The sequence below is a fragment of the Chlorocebus sabaeus genome, chromosome 7 (assembly GCF_047675955.1).
Source record: "Chlorocebus sabaeus isolate Y175 chromosome 7, mChlSab1.0.hap1, whole genome shotgun sequence".
In the NCBI taxonomy this organism is placed as follows: Eukaryota; Metazoa; Chordata; class Mammalia; order Primates; family Cercopithecidae; genus Chlorocebus; species Chlorocebus sabaeus.
This window is the reverse complement of record NC_132910.1, coordinates 13753571-13774714: the sequence shown is the minus strand read 5'-3', so window position 1 is coordinate 13774714 and position 21144 is coordinate 13753571. Positions and strand designations below refer to the sequence as shown.

At 36.8% G+C, this 21144-nt stretch overlaps 1 protein-coding gene across 14 annotated transcripts in view; it reads right to left on the bottom strand.

Annotated features, from left to right (window-relative positions):
- CLOCK (clock circadian regulator) overlaps positions 1–21144 on the bottom strand; it is a 119262-nt gene that overhangs the window by 56804 nt on the left and 41314 nt on the right. For 7 of the 14 annotated variants that reach the window (XM_037989425.2, XM_007998672.3, XM_007998677.3 and 4 more), the window contains one exon: positions 5227–5318. The exons of 1 other annotated variant lie outside the window; for it this stretch is intronic. The gene's annotated coding sequence lies outside the window, so the exon portion shown is untranslated. Of the gene's footprint in view, positions 1–1830; positions 1988–4155; positions 4275–4977; positions 5064–5226; positions 5319–20101; positions 20244–21144 lie in introns of all 14 variants that reach the window. 6 more of the 14 variants (XM_073017365.1, XM_037989426.2, XM_037989428.2 and 3 more) reach the window with 5 other exon arrangements.

Below are 21144 nucleotides of genomic sequence, written 5' to 3'. Positions count from 1 at the left end.
CATCCCTCTGGTCCAACAGACGTATTTATCTTCATGGTAAAAACTGAGGCTGATTCTATCACTAGAACAAGAAGAATAGTATAAAAGTAACGGGGCAAATTTCAGTGAATTAAAAAAGAATTATTAACAGTAAAAAGTTTAAAAGGCCAGATCTGAGCCTTTTAAGGCACCCAGTAAGCCATCAGTATGGCTTAATTATCAAAAGGTAGAAAATAAGACAAACTACCAAAAAAAGGGCAGGCGGCGGGGGTGGGGGACTGGCAACGCCAAGAATTAAGGGTTATACTACAGGAAGAGCCTTGCTGACTGCGAGAAGGGTGAATCTAATATAGTTTAGAAGATATAGGCTGATGCTTCATTAGGCTGTTTAACTACTGTTGTTAACAATATTCTTCTAAAAATTATTTGTCGTCTAGCTAATAGAATGTAAAATCTCTCTTTTTTTGAGACAGGGTCTCCCTCTGTGGTCCAGGCTGGAGTGCAGCGGCGTGATCTCAGCTCACTGCAACCTCCGCCTCCCAGGTTCAAGCGATTATCCTGCCTCAGCCTCCTCAGTAGCTGAGATTAGAGGCACATACCACCAAAAGCCAGTTAATTTTTGTATTTTTAGTAGAGATGAGGTTTCACCATATTGGTCAGGTTGGTCTCGAACTCCTGAACTCCGGTGATCTGCCCGCCTCAGCCTCCCAAAGTGCTAGGATTACAGGCTTGACCCACCGTGACCGTTCAGATATCTCTCTTAACAGTCGAGCACAAGATCTTCATCTTTCCAGTCAATTGACAGACACACTTTACTTAAGGGAAAGGGAAAGGAATAAGTAAAATAGGCTGGACATGCACCCTAAAACAAATGTTAGAAGATTTCCCTAAACTTTTTAAAATGGTGTCAAATTAACTTTAGCGACTAACTGGTAAGGTGGAACAGCCAAAATGTCCCATGCTTTCAATTCAGAAAGAGACTAGCTAGAGTCACACTTGTCCATGGTGTGCAGTCTAAGGATACAGATGCCATGCCACTTCCCTACACAAGCTGAAGTGGAATGTCAAACATATCACCTAATACAGAATAAATTTCATTATATTTTAAGTTCGACATGATTAGACCACAATGATAGGCAATGTCTTTAAAAGGCTCGGTTGCAGTTACTGGAATCCAAAATTCACCAGTTACATTTAAAATAACGAAAATAATGTAACTGGATTGTTTGTAACACAAAGGATAAATGCTTGAGGGGATATCCCATTTTACAAGATGTGATTATTACATATTGCATGCCTTTATCAAAAAATCTCATGTACCCCATAAATATATATACTAGGTACCCACACAAATTAAAATTAAAATTAAAAATTCCAAAAAACAAAGTTTCCCAATTATAAAGGATCAAGTTACAGCTAGCAATTGAATGCTCCTTTACTTAAGCAACTTGAGATCAGAGTTATCTGGTGATATGACTTCCCAGCTCAGCATGCATCACATTATTATTTTATTCATACACATGCACACTTCCCCAATTTCTCAGTATCATAATTTTGGTTAGGTGGTTATATTTGGAGTTAACATCATTTTGACACTGTAAATGTCAATTCAGAGCTGAGCCATAGAGTATACTATAATTACTTTTCCTTTTGAGTTTTTCCTAGAGTTACCGTTTTGTTGTTTACCTAGTTTTGTTTATACTTACTAGCAACTTAGCTACAAATTCTTCCCTGTCTAAATCTACTATTTCTTCAAACACATTACACATTCTACCAATTTCACCTTCTCACAGTAGTATCACTAGAAATCTTCCAAACTGTTTCTATTGGGACTGGAAACTATCTACTAACCTGAGGACCAGCTGTCTTCTTGTGACCATTATTCATCATCATCTTGGTGATTCCCTGGGTCTCTAGTTAGGTCATGTTCCCTGTTACTGGTATCCTATGCCTTCACCTTTTTTAGTTTATTTCTTTATTTTTGTTGAGTAATTCCTCCATTAACTGCCTAAGAAAGGGGACATGACAGGTAAATTTTTTTAAGACTTCGTAAGTCTAAAACTGTCATTAGTCTATCCTTAATCAATAGTTTAGTTGGATACTGAATACCTGGTTGAAAATCACTTTTCCCTCTGAATACTGAAGGCTTCACTATCTTCTGGCTTCCAGTGTGGTGTCAAGAAGTGCAAAGACATTCTGATTACTGATAAAGGATTACATCCTTTATCAGTAAAATAATATGACCTGTTATTTATCTCAATCTGGAAGTTCCCTTGTTTCCTAAAGTTGAACAGTGATGTGCACTGTTTTGGCTTGTTTTTGTATCTGTACTGGTCACTCAACAGGCTTTTCCTAACTGGTAACTCTAATTCTGGAGAGTTTTCTTGAGTCGTTCTCTATTCCTTGTTTATCTCCTCTCTCTCCTTCTGGAGCACTTATTTGAATATTGGAAATCCTGGACAGTTGTAATTTTCTTATTTTTTCTCTATCATTTTCCATCTCTTTGGCTCTTTGCTCTACTTTCAATAGATCACTTTACTTTTCAACCCTTCCAATGAGTTTTTCATTTCTAATTTCATTTCTTATTGTTTCTCGTTCATATTTCATGGATATAGCATCCCTCTTAACTTTATCTAAGGTTTGTGTTTAATTTTCACCTGCCTAACTGCTCTCCATTTCCCCTAACTTGGTGTTTTACCTTTTGGTTTGGCCTTTATCTTGCACATAAGAGGTTTTTCCTCAGATGTCTACTGATCTCTGAGCATGAACTCATATTTAAGGGTAAGCACTAAAAAAACTGAAGCTCTGTGTGATACAGCTTGCTGACTGTTAACTTTATTGTAGGGTTATCAGGTTGAAATATTGATTTGGGGAATTCTCAATGTCAGAATCTTTAGATCTTTTCTTTTAAGATGATTATAATTCAGAGAAAAGAATTATGTATCTTCTCAACTCTTGCCTGAAGAGTATAAAAACCTGGTACCCTGGGTTCTTAACCCTTCTATTTTTAACATGTCACCCCCATTCTCAGCCATGTTTGAGGCTCCTTTATTTTATTCTTACTAGGGAATAAATCTCCTGACTTCTGCTAAGATAGGAAAAAGGTGGCTGCTTTGGTTCCAAAGCTAAGAAAAGGACCCATGGAATATAATCACCCCTTAAATAGATTTGCACAAATTATCCTGTTTTAGTTCCACCATAACTCATATTTCCAGAAACAGTGTTTTCAATTCAAGAAAATTATAGAGGTTCTATAGTCCCAAGAAGTTTGTTTCTCAGCTTTCCCACAGCAGGCTTAGGATCCTGGGATTTGCAAGAAAGTTACTATGCTCCCTTTTGCTTTTCAGTTCCAAATTTTGTTGCCATTGTTTCTTTTCCATTCTCTCTGTCCTGTGAAGTTATGCTTTTTGTAAGACTCTTTTTACTTTAGCTTTAGTGAGGTCTCAAGAGAAAATAAAATTTAATTGTATTGTTTGCCACCTCTAACCAGCAGTTTCCCATATTCTTTCTTCATCACTCTTAATTAGGCTTTCATCTCTACCACTCCACTCAAATTGTTCGCTCTTAGTATCCAAAATCTCCATATTGCCAAGTCTAATAATGGCTGTTTATCCTCTATTTGACCATTAAGTAATATGTGATGTAGATGACCACTTCTGCATTTATTAAGTACTTTCTTTTCTTGGTTCCAGTGACAGAATATTCTCCTGCTTTTCTACTCATCTTGCTGGCTGTTCCTTCTCCTCTAATTAATACTGGCATGTGCCAGGGCTGAATCCTTCTCAATCTGTATATACTTCCTAGATAAATCGCACTTCTACATACCAGTGACTCCCAAATCCACACCCCTAGAATAGACTGTCAAATGCAGTCAGATATCCAACTGCTCTTTAGACATTTCTACAGATTTTAAAGGTGTCCAAAATGCCATATACTTTGAACACTTAACTTTCTTCTGTAAATTTGCTTCTCTCCCAGGTTTTTATTTTGTTTTTATTATACTTTTAAGTTCTAGGGTACATGTGCACAACGTGCAGGTTTGTTACATAGGTATACATATGTCATGTTGGTGTGCCACACCCACTAACTCATCATTTACATTAGGTGTATCTCCTAACGCTATCCCTCCCCACTCCTCCAACCCCACGACAGGCCCTGCTGTGTGATGTTCCCTACCCTGTGTCCAGGTGTTCTCACTTTTCAATTCCCACCTATGAGTGAGAACATGCAGTGCTTGGTTTTCTGTCCTTGCGATAGTTTGTGAAGAATGATGGTTTCCAGCTTCATCCATGTCCCTACAAAGGACATGAACACATCCTTTTTTATGGCTGCATAGTATTCCATGGTGTATATGTGCCACATTTTCTTAATCCAGTCTGTCACTGATGGGCATTTGACTCCCAGGTTTGTTTCCCCAACCGGATCTCCATATACTCTCTCCATCACTTACTATATTCCAGTCACATTGTGCTCTTTATGTTCCTCAAACATTTCACTATCTTTCTTGTTCTCACTACCTATAAAGCTCTTCTTTCAGATCTTCACACAGCTGGCTCCTTTTGCCATTCAGATCTCAACTAAAATTCCCCTTTTTCAATTAGGCTATCCCTGACTGCCTAATGAAAGCAGTCACCATTCTCTACCACATTATCCCTTTTTTGTATGTGTAAGACAAGGTCTCACTCTGTCTCCCATGCTGGAATGCAGTGGTGCAACCACAGCTCACTGTAGCCTCAACTTCCTAGGCTCAAGTCCTCCTGCCTCAGCCTCCCAAGTAGCTGGGATCACAGGCATACGTCATTATGCCGAGCTAATTTCTAAATTTCTGGTGGAGACGGGGTCTTACTATGTTGCCCAGGCTGGTATCAAACTTCTAGGCTCACGCAATCCTCCCACCTTAGCCTCCCAAACTGCTAAGATTACAGGCACAAGCCACTGTGCCCAACCTTACACTATCCATTTTAATTCTCTGCACAGTACAAACCACAAATTTCTCACTTGTGTATTATTTGTCTTCCTCTAGAAGGCAGTTTTCACGACAGCAGGGACAGCTTCTGTCTTGTTCATCACTGAATCCCCAGTATCTAAAGTAATTATCGGAACATAGCTGGTACTATGGTGGTAAATTAACACACACAAAATTTTTTTTTAAATTAAACTTAGTGTGTCAAAATAGTTCATGGATTTCTTTTATTTTTCTGGAAAAATATCATTTTATGATGCATTCTAAGATGCACCTTTCTTTACCTTTTGTACTCTTTGGATCTTTTAAACTGATTCTTCAGGAAACTGTAAGTTCAAGGTACTGTTCTATATGACCAACCGTAAGTCTCAGAATTCTGTTTAAACAAGAAAAAATGTTAGATTTATTAAACTTACATAGAAGTTTATCATTAAAAGGGTTTTAAAATGATTTTTAAACATAAAATTTAGAACTGTCACAAAAATGTATATAACCAATTTTAAATTCTATAAATTATTTCTAAAAGAAAACAAAATAACTTAAAACATCATGAATAAACTAAAACAACCACTTAACTCTGGTACGGAAGTTAAAATGTAAAAGTATTAAAAAACTGTTACTATGAAAACATTAATGAGTATACAATATAAAAGGATAAATTGTGACATCAATAATAAGGGGAGAGTGAGAGAGTTAAATTTTTATATGCAATTGAAGTTAGATTGTTATAAGCTTAGGATAGACTAACTGTAAGGTGTTTTTATATATAAGCCCCATGGTAATCACATGTGAGGATTCACACAAGAAAATGCAAAGGGAGTCAAAGCACAACTACACTAAAAAAATAAATAAATAAATAATAAAAAATAAATTAGAAAAGAAACATACAGAAAAACAGGAGGAAAGAAAAAGAGGGACAATAGCACTACAAGAAAGACAGAAAGCAAGCCCTTCTCTATCAGTAACTACTTTAAACGTAAATGGATTAAACTCCTCAATTGAAATACATAGAGTGGCTGAACAGATTTAAAAAAAAAAGATCCAACTACATGTTGTCTGCAAGATTCACCTCAGATTTAAGAACAGAAGCTGAAAGTGAAAGAATGGAAAAATATATCCCATGCAAATGGCAGCCTAAAGAGTATGAGTGACCATACTTAGATAAAATACATGTTAAGTCAAATACAAGAGACAAATAAGAGTCAATTCATTAGGAAGATATAGCAATTATAAATATATACATACCCAACATCAGAGGACCCAAATATATTAAGCAAACATCAATAGAACCGAAGGGAGAAATAGCAATAGCAGATGCAATAGCAGCAGGAGATGTCAATATCCCACTTTCAATAATGGACAGATAATCCAAGAGAAATCAAGAAGGAAAGCATCGACTTAAACAGTGTATCAGTACAGTCATCCTTCATTATCTGAGATGGACCGGTTCCAGGACCACCCCCCACCAAATATTAGCATCAAAATCTGCAGATGCTTAAGTCCCTTATATAAAATGATGTAGTATTTGCATATAATCTATGTGCCTCCTCCCCTATACTTTAAATCATCTCTAGATTACTTATAATGCATAATACAATGCAAATACGATGTAAATAGGTGTTACACTATATTTTTTTAATTTTTATTATTTGTAAATGGTTTTATTCTCTGAATATTTTTATCCACAGTTGGTTGAATCCACAGATGTGGAACCTTCAGATACAGAAGGCCAACTGTACAGACCAAATGGACCTAACAGACATACACAAAATATTCCACACAATAACAGCAGAATACACATTATTCTCAAGTACACAGAGAACATTCTCTAGGACAGATCACTTAACAAGTCACAGAACAAGTTTTAACAAATTTAAGGTTGAATTACTAAGTATCTTCTCTGATCACAGTGAAATGAAAATAGAAATCAGTATCAGAAGGAAAACGAGAAAATTCATAAGCAGATGAAATTTAAACACACTGTTGAATAACCAAAGAGTCAAGGAAGACATCAAAAGAGAAATCAGAAAACATCTTGAGACAAACGAAAACACAACATATCGAAATGTTTGGGATGCAGCAAAAGCATTCTGACAGGGAATCTTATTTCAGTCAATGCCTGCATTAAAAATGAAGAAAGATTCCTGCCAGCAGGTGTGCTAAAAAAAAAAAAAAAAAAAAAATCTCAAACAACCTAACTTTACACCTCAAAGAACTAGAAAAAGAACAAAGCCCATAGAGAGCAGAAGGAAGGAAATATGATTAGAGTAGAAATAAAACAGTGAATAGGAAAAACAACAACAAAACAAAACAAAACCTAAGAGGTGTTTCTTTGAAAAGACTAACAAAATTTACAAACCTTTAGCTACACTAGGAATACGAGAAGACTCAAAATCAGAAATAAGGGGAGAAATTACAACTGATATCACAGAAATAAAAAGGCATTTTTTTTTTAGACAACTCAATAAATATACACCAACAAATTGGATAACCTAGAAAAAATGGGTAAATTCCCAGAAATATGCCATCTACCACCAAGGCTGAATCATGAACAGAAATCTGAACAGAGTTCACAGCACCTTTATTCGTAATGGTCTAAAACTAGAAACAACCCAGATTTCATTGACAGTACAACAGATAAACAAAATGTGGTATTCACATAATGGAATGCTATACAACAAAGAGAAGACTACATGCAACAGCACAGATGACTTTACAAGACAGTACAGAGTTTTTTTAAGAATAGACAAATTAATCAATGATAATAAAGTCAGAATGATAAAATAAAAAAAGAAAATCTGAGCAGACATGTATAACTTGTAATTATATTGAATCAAAAACTTTCCAACAAAGAAAAGCCCAGGACCATATACACGACTTCACTGAAGAATTCTACCAAACAGTGAAAGAATGAATACCAATCCCCCTCAAATGCTTCCAACAAACTGAAAAGGGAACACTTTCAAACTCTTTATGAAGCCAGCATTATGCTGATATCAAAGCCAAAGACACCATAAGAAAAAAACTACAGACAATATTTCTGATTAATATTGATGAAAAATTCTCAACAACATACTAGCAATCCAAACGCAATAGTAAATTAAAAGGATTATTCAACATGACCAAGTGGTATTTATCCCTGGGATTTGAACAAGGTTCAACATATATTAATAAAACCAATCCATGTGCTACATACCACATTAACAAAATAAAGAATAAAAATCATATTAGGGATCTCAACTGATGTAGAAAAAGCATTTAGCAAACTCCAATGCCTACTCATGATTTTAAAAAAACACCATTCAACAAACTAGGAATAGAAGGAATTTATAAACCAGGAAAAGGAAGAATTTCTCTTTCTTAAAAAACAAATTGGTTTGAAAATTATGCCCTTGACCCAGTAATTTCACTTTGAGAAATAAGAAAATAATCAAAGATGCCTCTAAACTTTTATATTCATTGAGATATTATTAAAAATAATAAAGCTAGGCCAGTCACAGTGGCTCACGCCTGTAATCCTAGCACTTTGGGAGGCCGAGGCAGGTAGATCACTTGAGGTCAGGGTGGACCAGCCTGGCTAATATGGTGAAACCCTATCTCTACTACAAATACAAAAATTAGCTGGGCATGGTGGCACACACCTGTAATCCCAGTTACTCGGGAGGGTGAGGCAGGAGAATCGCTTGAACCCAAGAAGCCGAGGTTGCAGTGAGCTGAGATAGCACCACTGCACTCTGGCCTGGGTGACAGAGCGAGATTCTGTCTCCAAAAAAATAAAAAATGAAATAAAGATAGTAAAGTTAGAACAAATTTGAATGTCTAACTGCATTAACAGTGGCATGAAAAGATACCAGACATAAACCTGAATATACCAAAAGTATCAACTGTGATTGCTCCTAGGTAGTTTATGGATGGTGTTTTTTTGTTCCTTCTTTAGTACTTTCTAAAATTTCTCCCATGAACATGCATTACTTTTATAATCAGAAAAAACTTAAGTGCTGCATTTTTTTTCTTTTTATTTTAACTGTACAATACTAAGGTCTAGCTATACGTGAGGAGGCTAATAAGATAAAACACAACCTGTTATCTATTCCAGAGAACAAAAACTTAAGTAACAGAGACTATTTTTCTATGTTCTAGTCATTTAAAGAAAAAAAAGTTTCATCTAGTTAATAATTTTTAAATTATTAATTAAAAATGGCTGACTCAGGAATTTGAATTTTAAAAATTAAAACTACAGTTTTTCCCTAACCTAATAACCTACTGACCCACTGATCTACTTTGGAATTTAGGTATGTTAATTCTGATACCACAGGTATTTCGGGAACTGACAGATCTATTAACGTTAATTAAAAGTAGTGCTGAAATTTAATTGATTGGTATAATACAAAACCCAAGCAACAAAGCTTAACTACGTTTATTACTATTTATGAAAAATTCTAACTTGCTTCTGCGGATTACTGATTTTGTATTATAAATGAAATGATAATTATTTTAAGAGAAGAACTATTTCAACTTGCAAAGAAAGGCCCAAATATTTAATACTTTTTAGATTCGTTGTTTAATGTATGAGGAAAAAATGAAATTAACAGTAGTTCTCAATTTATTCAATACTGAAAGTATTAGCCAACTCTACAACCAATATAAGGTACTGGCAAAATAAAACACATATTTGGTTTTACAGCTATCTCTATGATCAATTTAAATTTGAAAACTGACCTGTAAGAATAACAATCACATCCCAAACCATTTTGCGGGGGTGGGTGGTTAATTCTACTTTTTTAAAAATTATTTTTAATTTTATTATTATACTTTAAGTTCTAGGGTACATATGCACAACGTGCAGGTTTGTTACGTATGTTTACATGTGCCATGTTGATGTGCTGCAGCTGTTAACTCGTCATTTACATTAGGTATATCTCCTAATGCTATCGCTATCCCTCCCCGCTCCCCCCACCCCACGACAGGTCCTGGTGTGTGATGTTCCCCACCCTGTGTCCAAGTGTTCTCATTGTCCAAACCAGTTTTATGAACCAAACCTCTCAGAGCCAGAGAGGATTCTGGCTCAAGACAAACATCAACTGATACTATAACTCTAGCCTGCTAAATGTCAAGATGTGAGATATTCACTAAACCGCATTAAATAAACAAAAACTAATAAATTAACACAGTTCTCTAAGTAGAACAATACTATTCCAATGATTCAACTAATATATATATAATATATATTATAAAAACATATATTTTTTTGAGACGAAGTCTTGCTCTGTCACCTAGGCTGGAGTGCGGTGGTGCAATCTCGGGTCGCTGTAAGCTCTGCCTCCCCGGTTCACGCCATTCTCCTGCCTCAGTCTGCCGAGTAACTGGGACTACAAGTGCCCACCACCATGCCCAGCTAATTTTTTCTATTTTTAGTAGAGACGGGGTTTCACCCTGTTAGCCAGGATGGTCTCAATCTCCTGACCTCATGATCTGCCCACCTCTGCCTCAGCCTCCCAAAGTGCTGGGATTACAGGCGTGAGCCACCACGCCCAGCCCCTAATCTATATATTTCAAGTAATGTCTGAGCTTTGTATTCATGTAATAGACTGATCTTGCCCAGAGAGTATAGGAGCACCTTATCCCCTTTTCAGAGATAAGACTGAGGCCTACATCTGTCCTCAGCCTCAAGTAAGACCCACATAAAACCTGAAGGTGGAGGGAGAGCGCTAAGCCTCAGAATGAATTTCACATGGTAATCAGGTACCATAAACCTGAAGCTATACCACTCTACACCTGGCTTTCATCCTAACACCAGCAAGAAGAAAGAGGGACCCCTGTGGTAGGCAGAATAACAGCCTCTGAGGAATGTCCATTCCCTCCTCCCTGGACCCTATGAAGATGTTACCTCATATGGCAAAAAAGGACCCTGCAGATGTGATTAAGGGTAAGGATCTTGAGATGTGGAGATTATCCCGCATTATCCTAGTGGGGTCCAAAATAAGTGAGTTCTTAAGAGGGAAGGACCTTTCCTAGCTGTGGTTTGATATACCAGAAAGAAGGGTCAAAAAGATGCCAAGTTAAAGGCATAAGAATGATACAATGGACTATAGGACTCGGAGGGAACGGTGGGAGGGGGGAAGAGGGATAAAAGACTATACATTGGGAATAGTGCTCAAGTGATGGGTGCACCAAAATCTCAGAAATCACCACTAAAGAACTTACCCATGTAACCAAACACACCCTATTCCCCCAAAACCTATTGAAATAATAATTCTTTTAAAAAGATGAAAAGTTGCTGGCTTTGAAAGTGAGAGAAGGTGCCCACAAGCCAAGGAATTCAGGTAGACTCTACAAGCTGGAAAAAACAAGGAAACAGATTTTCTCCTGAGGCCTCCAGAGAGAAAGGCAGCCCTGCTGACACCTTGAGTTCAGGCCAGTGAGATTTGTGTTGGCCTTCTGAGCTGTAGATCCATAAAACAATAAATTTGCACTGTTTTAAGCCATTAAGTTTGTGGTAATTTGTATGGTAGCAACAGAAATCTATACAGAATCTGGTTTCTCTCGATAAACCTGGCTCTCACCAACACCTCCCTTTCAATATTTACAGCAACCTGAATAGGAGATCATCAAAGCAAATCCCATTAACATCAGTCACCAAGAAATGCCCAAGACTCCCAAGACTCGCCATCCCTATATACTTTCATCCCTGTATACTCTGTATGTCTCTACACTGACCCCTTTTCTCTTCCACCCCCAATTCTCAAAATCTTTTTGCTATGTCTTCTGGAACTCATGGTATATATCGTCACTAAAATATCCTATTTCCTCAGTATTGTTGTTGTACACTCTTCACTTTTCTTGTACCAACTGTAACCTCTCTCCCCCTCTAGGAGTTCTGCTCTAGCTCCAGCCCTTTCAAACAATGGCTTCTCTCCCGTGTGAGAGAAAATATGTTTTTTCTCCCATATCTCAGATGACCAAGCCCTGGTGGCAGGGTGAACTTCCTTGTAACTCATTGTCATTTGTCATTCACAAACCCCAGGATAAGCCCCTTCACTCCACGAAAGGTACTACCATCTCCAATACCTCTTTTGAATTTCAGCGTACACAAAATGATCCCCCCAAACTGGCCAGTCAGTTCCTTGAACTCTTCTGCAACAATTTTTTGTTCCACCCCACCCCCCACTCATTCTGCTAGTGTTACCCCAGAATTCTAATAACCAAAAGATTAACCATTACTAATAACCAAAAGACCCTCCGTATCCTCAATTTTAAGCACCTAACCCCTCTCTCTCACAAACTGGGATAGCATGTGATCCACTTGATGCAAAAAACAAACACAAGCAAAAAAAAAAAAAAAAAAACTGCTGGGCGCAGTGGCTCACACCTGTAATCCCAGCACTTTAGGAGGTCGAGGCGGGTGGATCACCTGAGGTCAGGAGTTCAAGACCAGCCTGGCCAACATGGTGAAACCTCGTCTCTACTAAAAATACAAAAATTAGCCGGGCGTGGTAGCAGGCGCCTGTAATCCCAGCTACTTGGGAGGCTGAGGCAGGAGAAGTGCTTGAACCCAGGAGGCGGAGGTTGCAGTGAGCCAAGATTGCTCCACTGCACTTCATCCTGGGCAACAGAGTGAGAGGCCATCTCAAAAAAAAAAAACAAAAACAAACAAAAAAAACCTGACAATATAGCTCTAACTTATTTATGCTTGGTCTTTAAAAAAAAAAAAAAGGACTGTGTCAGCTCATAATCTTTGTTGGACCCCCAGTTTCTCTTCCTAGTAAAGGCACAAGGGAGTAAAGCAAGTTTATTTGATATGATAGGGAAGACTAAATATAGTGACAGTCAATGATTGGTCAGGTTGTTAATTATCTTCTATGAGAAATGCTTCATTCTTTTTCATGTTTCTCTAAACTCTAGCCTTCCTTTTGACCACTGAGTCCTTTATACACTTATCATATTGATAAGCTATTCTGTGGCAAAATGTGATGATTGCTTACCACTCTAATATAGTTCAAGTTGTGCTGACTATAAAACCTTTTTAAAACTCCAATTTACAGTATTTACTAACACAAACACATATAACGCAAATAATGAAAAACTTGTTCAGGGCTCCAAGGCTTCTGAAGATTATTTATCACATTCCAAGACACCAATTTTCCTTTCTAGCTTTAGTCTATTTCTCCTTCCTCATTTCCCATTCTACCTTACTGTACACAGACTCCTTATTCTCCAGCTACAATAATAAGGAATCACGTCACCATTCCTAGATAGTAGAAAATAAAGACCTCTACGTAAAACAAAGGTTTGTCCATCAGTACCCAACATATTATCAACATAAATGTCTTAATACAATAAACTGGAACTGACCTTCACAGAAAATCATATTGTCATTCACATCAGGATTCAACTAATCACAATATAAACTTTATGTTATTAGTGAAAAACTGAAGAGGTACTATGTGTTTCCTACGGCCTCTCTAAAAATTATCACAAAGTTAATGGATTAAAACAACACAAATTTACTATCTTACAGTTCTGTGGGTGAGAGCCCAATACAGGTCTCACCGGGCTAAAATTAACGTGTTGGCAGGGCTGAATTCCCTCCTGGAAGCTCTAGCAGAAAATGTTTCCTTGCCTTTTCAAGCTTTAGAAGCCACCCATATTCTTTAGCTCATAGTTTCCTCTACCCCATCTTCAAACCAGCAGGAGGCCAAGTCCTTCTCAGGCTGCCATTTCTTCCGCCTCTTTCTTCCCTTATTACATTAAGCCCACACAGATAGTTAACTGATTAGCAACCTTAATTATTCCTTGCCATGTACCCTAACATAGTGGCAGGTTCCAGGAATCAGGATATGAATCTCTCTGAAGGGTCAGTATTCTGCCTACCATGTACCATGGACCAAGAAGTCTCTGTTTGGCAAAGACAAAATCAAATATTTTTTTGGGGAAAAGATGAAACATCAAAGGATAATCTGATCTATTAATAGATAAAAGACTACAGTACTATGCCAGTAGTTCCTAACTTCTAAACTATCTTATCCTTTCATATTTCTTAAAGGGAATTGAAAAATAATGTGTATGACAATTCAGGCTGTATGAGTTCAACTGTAACTATTTTAACTTTATTGCTATATGGTAGCAACAGGCTCTAAGCATATTCTTCTGAACGGAAAAATCTGTCAATGTCCAAATGAATACTACGGCATATTTCCCCTTTTGGAAAATTAATTGTTCCACCATAAACAAATATGATATAATTTATATGCACTAAACAGATGTCCAAAAAAGATGAATTAAACCCCAGACTTTGTAGAAGTCTATTTTTTTAACAGGGCAAATGTATGTAGATTTCTGAGATGGATCTCCAGAAAAAAAAAAAGAGATACAGAATTTTATCAACCTAAAAAAAGTACAGAATTTCATTAGTACTATAAATCCTCTAGGGACCTCTTAGCAAATATGATTATTAAGTAGTAGTATGACAATACTAGGCTTAGAGCTAACTCATGAGATATTTAATTACAACTAATACGTATAAATATAAAGACAATGTTTGACGTATTATGCACTACATCTATGAGGTCACCAGAGCCACTTAAAACACCACCAAAAAATGCATCAAATTTCAAGGCCACAAGTATTCCTCTTTGTGCAGTAATCCTTTCACTGAAAAGATAGTTGTTTTGACTTATTAAAACTCGGGTAAACTGCCAGTTGCTTTTGTGTAGCAAAGTAGGCCAAGCAAATGCAAAATCATCTGAAAAGTATTTCAAAGAAGTTTAGATGCATCCTGAACTACAGATAATTCAGGGAAAAAAAAAACTACCATAAAGCATGTCTTCCTCACTAAAATAACCATTATATCTAAGTTTACGTTTAGGAAAAAATGTGCTCCCTTTGAACTAGAAGGTTTTGCAATATATAATTTATACATGTTACCTGTTTCTGCTTATCTTTCTGTCCCTATTTACTTTCAAAGCATTCAAATTTTAAAAATTGATCTATTTAGTTCCTTATTATTATTATTTTAACCCACTGACTGTTTGATCCTTACCCTAAAATGACAAGGTCTGGGAAAATGGCAGGCCAAGATGGTATCTCAATCTGTGGATTAGCAGGGGAAATGGGGCTCAAACTGCACAGGTCTTTGCAACACATAAATATAGGATAAATGAGGACATGTAGATAGTACAAGAATCCACCAGCCAGAAGGCCTGTGACCAGGTTTCACAGAATCCAACATGGACATAACAAGTATATTACAGAACAGACATATATACTCTTGATACAGAAGACACAAGATCTGATGAGATTTCTACTGATTCATCTTTAGGCTCACTGACTCTTCTGTCATCTCCATTCTGTTATTGAGCCCATGCAGTACATGTATATTTCATATATTGTATTTTTCGGCTCTGAATTTTCCATTTGATTATTTCATATGGTTTTTATTTTTCAGAGAACTATTTTCCCACTCATTTCAGAAGTGTTCACTTTTACCTCATGAGCATGAGTACCTTAAGGCTTTTTTTCTGATAATTCCATCATTTGGATCATCTCAGAGTTGTCATCTGCTTATGTTCTTTTCCCTTTAAAAATGGTCAGATTTTACTGTTTCTTTGTGTGTCAAGTAATTTTGGATTATATCCTGGACATTCCAGATATTAAGTTATGAGATTCTAGGTTCTATTAACATCCTCTAAAGCAGCAGTCCTCAACCTTTTTAGCACCAGGGACTGGTTTCATGCAATACACTTTTTCCATGGACAGTGGGGATGGTTTCTGGACAAAACTGTTCCACCTCAGATCATCAGGCTTGTTAAGTAAGATTCTTATAAGGAGTATACAACCTAGATCCCTTGCACTCACAGTTCACTGCAGGGTTCACGCTCCTATGAGAATCTAATGCTGCTACTGATATGACAGGAGGTGGAGCTCAGGCGTTAACACTCATTCACCAGTCACTTACCTCCTGCTATGCGGCCTGGTTCCTAAGAGGCCACAGTTAATTGATTGCATTTCTTCAGTTTTCAAAGCCTTCACTATGCCTGTTCCTAACAGGCCACAGTACCGATCATTTCTTCAGTTTTCAAAGCCTTCACTATGCTGCTTGAATATATCCTCCGCATGCACCTCTCAGGGGCAACTCTGGGATTTGAGCAGTGGTTTATGACATAGTTCAGCTCTCTAGGTCTTTGCTATGTTTCTTTGGCTCTGTTCCATGTACATGTAGCTCATGAATGCGGTAGGACCTTTGTGCGTTCATACACACAATTTGGGAATCTCCTCCCACATTATTTCTCTTCTCTCTGAGATTTCCAAAGCATGCTCCAGCTTCCAGGGTTCTCTTTCCCAATTCCTCTGGCCAGAGAGATGGCTTTCTTCTTGGGATTTTAAGTGCACGTACCACTATGGCAATGTAATTTTACAAATGGAGATGGTCTCAAGACAGGGCTGGGAGAGGCAAAAAAGGGGAGACCTTTCCTTGTCCTATGACTAGAAATACAGGGTTTCTCTTGGAGTTTTTGCTAACTGCTGCACACGGTATGTACTTCTACAACCCAGCTTACCATCTGGTTAAAGCTGGATTACAAAAAGAAAAAAAATGGTAAGCTAAGCACTATACAAGCTATACAGGTTTTCACTTCCCTTCTCAGTTTGCCTATTACTGTTTACTTTTGAAAGTCTTCAGATAATTGTTTTTGTTTCTATCTAGAGGATTTTTGTTGTTGCTGTTGTTTTGTTTGGCAGGTGGGGAGAGGGGTTGTTTTCAGATAGGGCCTCACTCTCTCACCAAGGCTGCAGTGCAGTGGTGTGAACACAGCTCCCTGTGGCCTCGACCTCCTGGGCTCAAGCAATTCCCTGCCTCAGCCTCCCATGCAGCTGGGATTACAGGGACACACCATCATGTCCTGTTAATTTTTAACTTTCTAATATTTTGCAGAGACAAGATCTTATTATGTTGTCCAGGTTGGTCTCTAACTCCTGGGCTCAAGCAACCCTCCTGCCCTGACCTCCCAAATTGCTGGGATTAAAGGCGTGAGCCATAGCACTGGCCTAACCAGGGTTTTAGGTTCTAATCAGAGAGGCTTACTCCACTTCTGGCTATCCAGTATGTTTTATCCATTTCCCAATTAAATTTCACCTAATGGCTTTACTAGTCACGACTAATTGTTACCTAGAATCATTATTTCATTAGGAGTATGCACTGTGGTGAGTTTGTAAGCCGATCATTCTCCAGTGTTTCTGTTTGTTTGTCTGTTTTTGTGCTTGTTTTTGAGACAGAGTCTTCTTCTGTCACCCAGGCTGGAGTGCAGCGGCACAACCTCAGCTCACTGCAGCCTCGATCTCCTGGGTTCAAGTGATCCTCCTGCCTCAGCCTCCTCAGCAGCTGAGACTACAGGCACGTATCACCATGCGTAGGGCTAATATTTTGTGTTTTTAGAAGAGACGAGGTCTTGCTATGTTGCCCAGGCTGATCTCAAACTACCAAGCTCAAGCAATCCTCCCGCCTCAGCCTCCCAAAGTGTTGAGATTATAGGCATGGACCACCACACCTGAACTCCAACGTTTCTTAATAGCTACAATTCTTCTAAAGATATGCTTTCCCTCTTGACTACTGGCAGTCCTGGAATATAATCTGTACAGAAAAAGATTAATAAACAGTTGACTTTTTCCTTTCACTTACCAAATATTTTCAGAATAATAAATTGGTGTCTATGAGGGATTTTTAAAGAATTATTATGAATTCTTGAATTCTTATATATTTGTGTATCTCAATCTACTATAATCATTACACTTTTTAGTATTCATTTATATTAAAATTTCTGTCTTTTTTTTTTAAGAGACAGGATCTCACTCTGTCACCCAGGTTGGAGTGTAGTGGCATAATCACAGCTCACTGCAACCTCAAACTCCTAGGCTCAAGTGACCCTCCTGCCTCAGCCTTCCAAGGAGCTGGGACTACATGCATGAGCCACCATGCCTGGCATATATATATATATATATATATATATATATATATATATATATTTTTTTTTTTTTTTTTAAATTAGTCAAACGCAGTAGTGAGATGAGGGGGGAAGAGTAGAACAAGGAGTTCAATCTGTAACTGACTGTGAACAATCAAATGAAATAACCCATTACCTTTAGACTAGTCACATTACACTTTTTAAAACCTATTTTTATAGGAAATTACAAATATACACAAAGTAAGAAGAATAATATAATTAATCCTATATATCCATCACCCAGCTTCCACAATTATCAACTCATGGCTAATCAATCTTGTTTTATCTATTTTGCTCCTTCCCTTCCTCTCCATTCTTTTGGATTATTTGAAGCAAATCCCAAGTACTGTACCATTCCATCTGTAAATAGTCCAGTATATTTGTATAAATTACAAGAGCTTTATAAAACATAACTACAATATCATTATCATACCTTAAGAAGTCAACAAAAGACAGATAAGACCTTTCTTTACATGCAAAATAACAAAACACCCTGAGAGAAACTATGAAAGTCTAAATATAAGAAGGCATACAACCTCTCAATTGACTGGAAGTCTCAACATTGAAAAACATCCAATATCTCCAAATTGATTTATAAATTCTACACTAAGCTAGACAAAATCCAATCAGTTTGTGGTGGGTGGTGGGGAGGACTGCTTATAAGCTGAGTGCAGAATTTTTATTGAAATTCAAAGGACCATGAAAGCCAAAGTAATTCTGAAGAACAAATTAGAGGATTTAAACTATCAGATATCATGACTTATTATAAAGCTACAGTAATTAAAAGAGTATGGCAATGGCACAACAGACAGACCAACAGAATAGAGTCCAAAAATAAATCCATGAATAAACAGTCCCTTGAATTACAACAAAAGTATTACTGCATTACAACAGAGAAAGGATGGTCTTTTCAATAAATACTACTGGAACAACTGGACTTTCACACGGAAAATAATATGAGGCTTACATATATCATATATAAACCTAAATGCAATAGTTTTAACAGTCAAGTCTATAGAAGAAAACATAGATAACATCTTCTTGGCTTTAGGGTAGGCAAAAATTTCCTTTTTTTTTTGAGATGGAGTCTCGCTCTGTCACCCAGGCTAGAGTGCAGTGGCACAGTCTGCCAGCTCCACCTGCCGGGTTCACGCCATTCTCCTGCCTCAGCCTCTCAAGTAGCTGGGACTACAGGCTCCCACCACCACACCTGGCTAATTATTTGTATTTTTAGTAGAGACAGGGTTTCACCGTGTTAGCCAGGATTGTCACGATCTCCTGACCTCTTGATCTGCCTGCCTTGGCCTCCCAAAGTGCTGGGATTACAGGCATGAGCCACTGAGCCTGGCCACAAAGATTTCTTAAATGAAACATAAGAAGCACTAACCATAAAAAAATTTGATAAAATGGACTTCATTAAAATTAAGAAATTATCTTAATCAAGATAAACTATTAAGAGTGAAGAAGCAAGTCAAAGACTAGGAAAGATATCTTCAATACAACTGAACAACTGAAATTATCTGTTTCTGGGGTAATCAAGACAACCAACTCAACAGAAAAATCAGCAAAACACATAAACAGTCATATCCCAAAAGAGGATATTCAAATGGTCCGCAGGCATCTGAAAATATTCTAAGCCTTTTAAATGATCCGGGAATTATGAATTAAAACTACAACAGACCTTTACTACACATGCTCCATAAGAGCTAAAATTAAAAACACTAATAATTTCAAGTGTTGGTGAGGATGTGGAACAATGAGAACTCTTTGTACACTGCTAACAGGAATGTAAATTAATTTAACTACTTTTGAAAACTAGGATAATCTCCTAAAGCTAAATATCCAGATACCTTAAGACTCAGCAATTTCACTCTTAGGTGTTTACTCAACAGAAATGTGTACACATGTGGACCAAAAGACATGCTCAAGAATGTTCACAGAAGTATTCTTCATAACAGCCAATCCTAGAAACACCCCAAATGTTCATCAGAGTAGAATACTGACATATCCATACAATGAAGTACTTCACAGCAACAAAAGAAAAGATGAACCACTGATACATGCATCAACATGGATGAGTCATAAACAAGATTTTAAAAGGCTAGGCACAGAATTCAAAAATAGACAATACTAATGAATACTGAATGAGTCACATAATAGTTACCTTCGGGAGTGTGTAATAACTGTTAAGGGGCATGAAGGAGGCTCCTTGGTTGATGAAAATGTCCTATATCTTATTCTTGATATTGGTTAAACGGGTGTTGACGTCATAAAAATTCATCAAAATGACACTCAGGATTTATGCACTTTATAACATGTGTGTTATAATTTGATGAAAGAGTAAAAAAAAAGTTAGTGATACCATGTCAGTCCCTTGATTTTTTAAATTTAATTTTGTTATTTTATTTGTCTATGAAATTAAAAAGTCTAGTAAGTTCTACATCTGCCTGCCTCTTTGTGGGTACTAAAAGTCATGTTCACGTTCTTTCTTAACACAATTTACTGAGGAATTGTCTTGGTATGTGGATCCTTCCCATAACAGAGGTCAACAGAAAGTCTAGCTTGAAGCTACAGTTATCCAATATTCACAAACTAGAAAATTCTAACACTACAAGTACTTCTTAGTGTGATTATAAATGATCAATTTTTCTTTATTACATTCCAGATCACTAGTTTCCACAGCTTCTGTTTGGCAAAAAGAGGTTAAAAAATAACATCAACAAAAAAAACACACAACTTGAGGCTTCACACCTTAGTTTTAATTGAATTGAAAACATTCAGCAAATCAAGGCAATGTATCACAATAAAAGGGTGTTATAAGAATGAAATAAATATTAAATGTAAAGTGTTTGGAATATAATGCCTCAAACAAAGTAAACGCTCAAAAATGTCTGTAATTATTAATACCATTCTAAGAAACACATGTAACAGACCCTTATTCTTGAATTTCCTTCAAAATATAATAAATACATGGTAGCAAAACCAGATCCACTTTTAAACAAAGCATTTTTATGGAGTTGGGAACAAAATCAATTTTTAATGAATCTGAACTGAATATATTAAAGTACAGGATCAATAAAAACTTAGTAAATGTTACTCAAGAATTTTTTAAATTCTAAATTATACTTATTGGTATTTAACTATGACCCTACAATTAAAATAACTGAAATAATCAAGAAAAATACTGCTAACAGAAAGAACTCATCT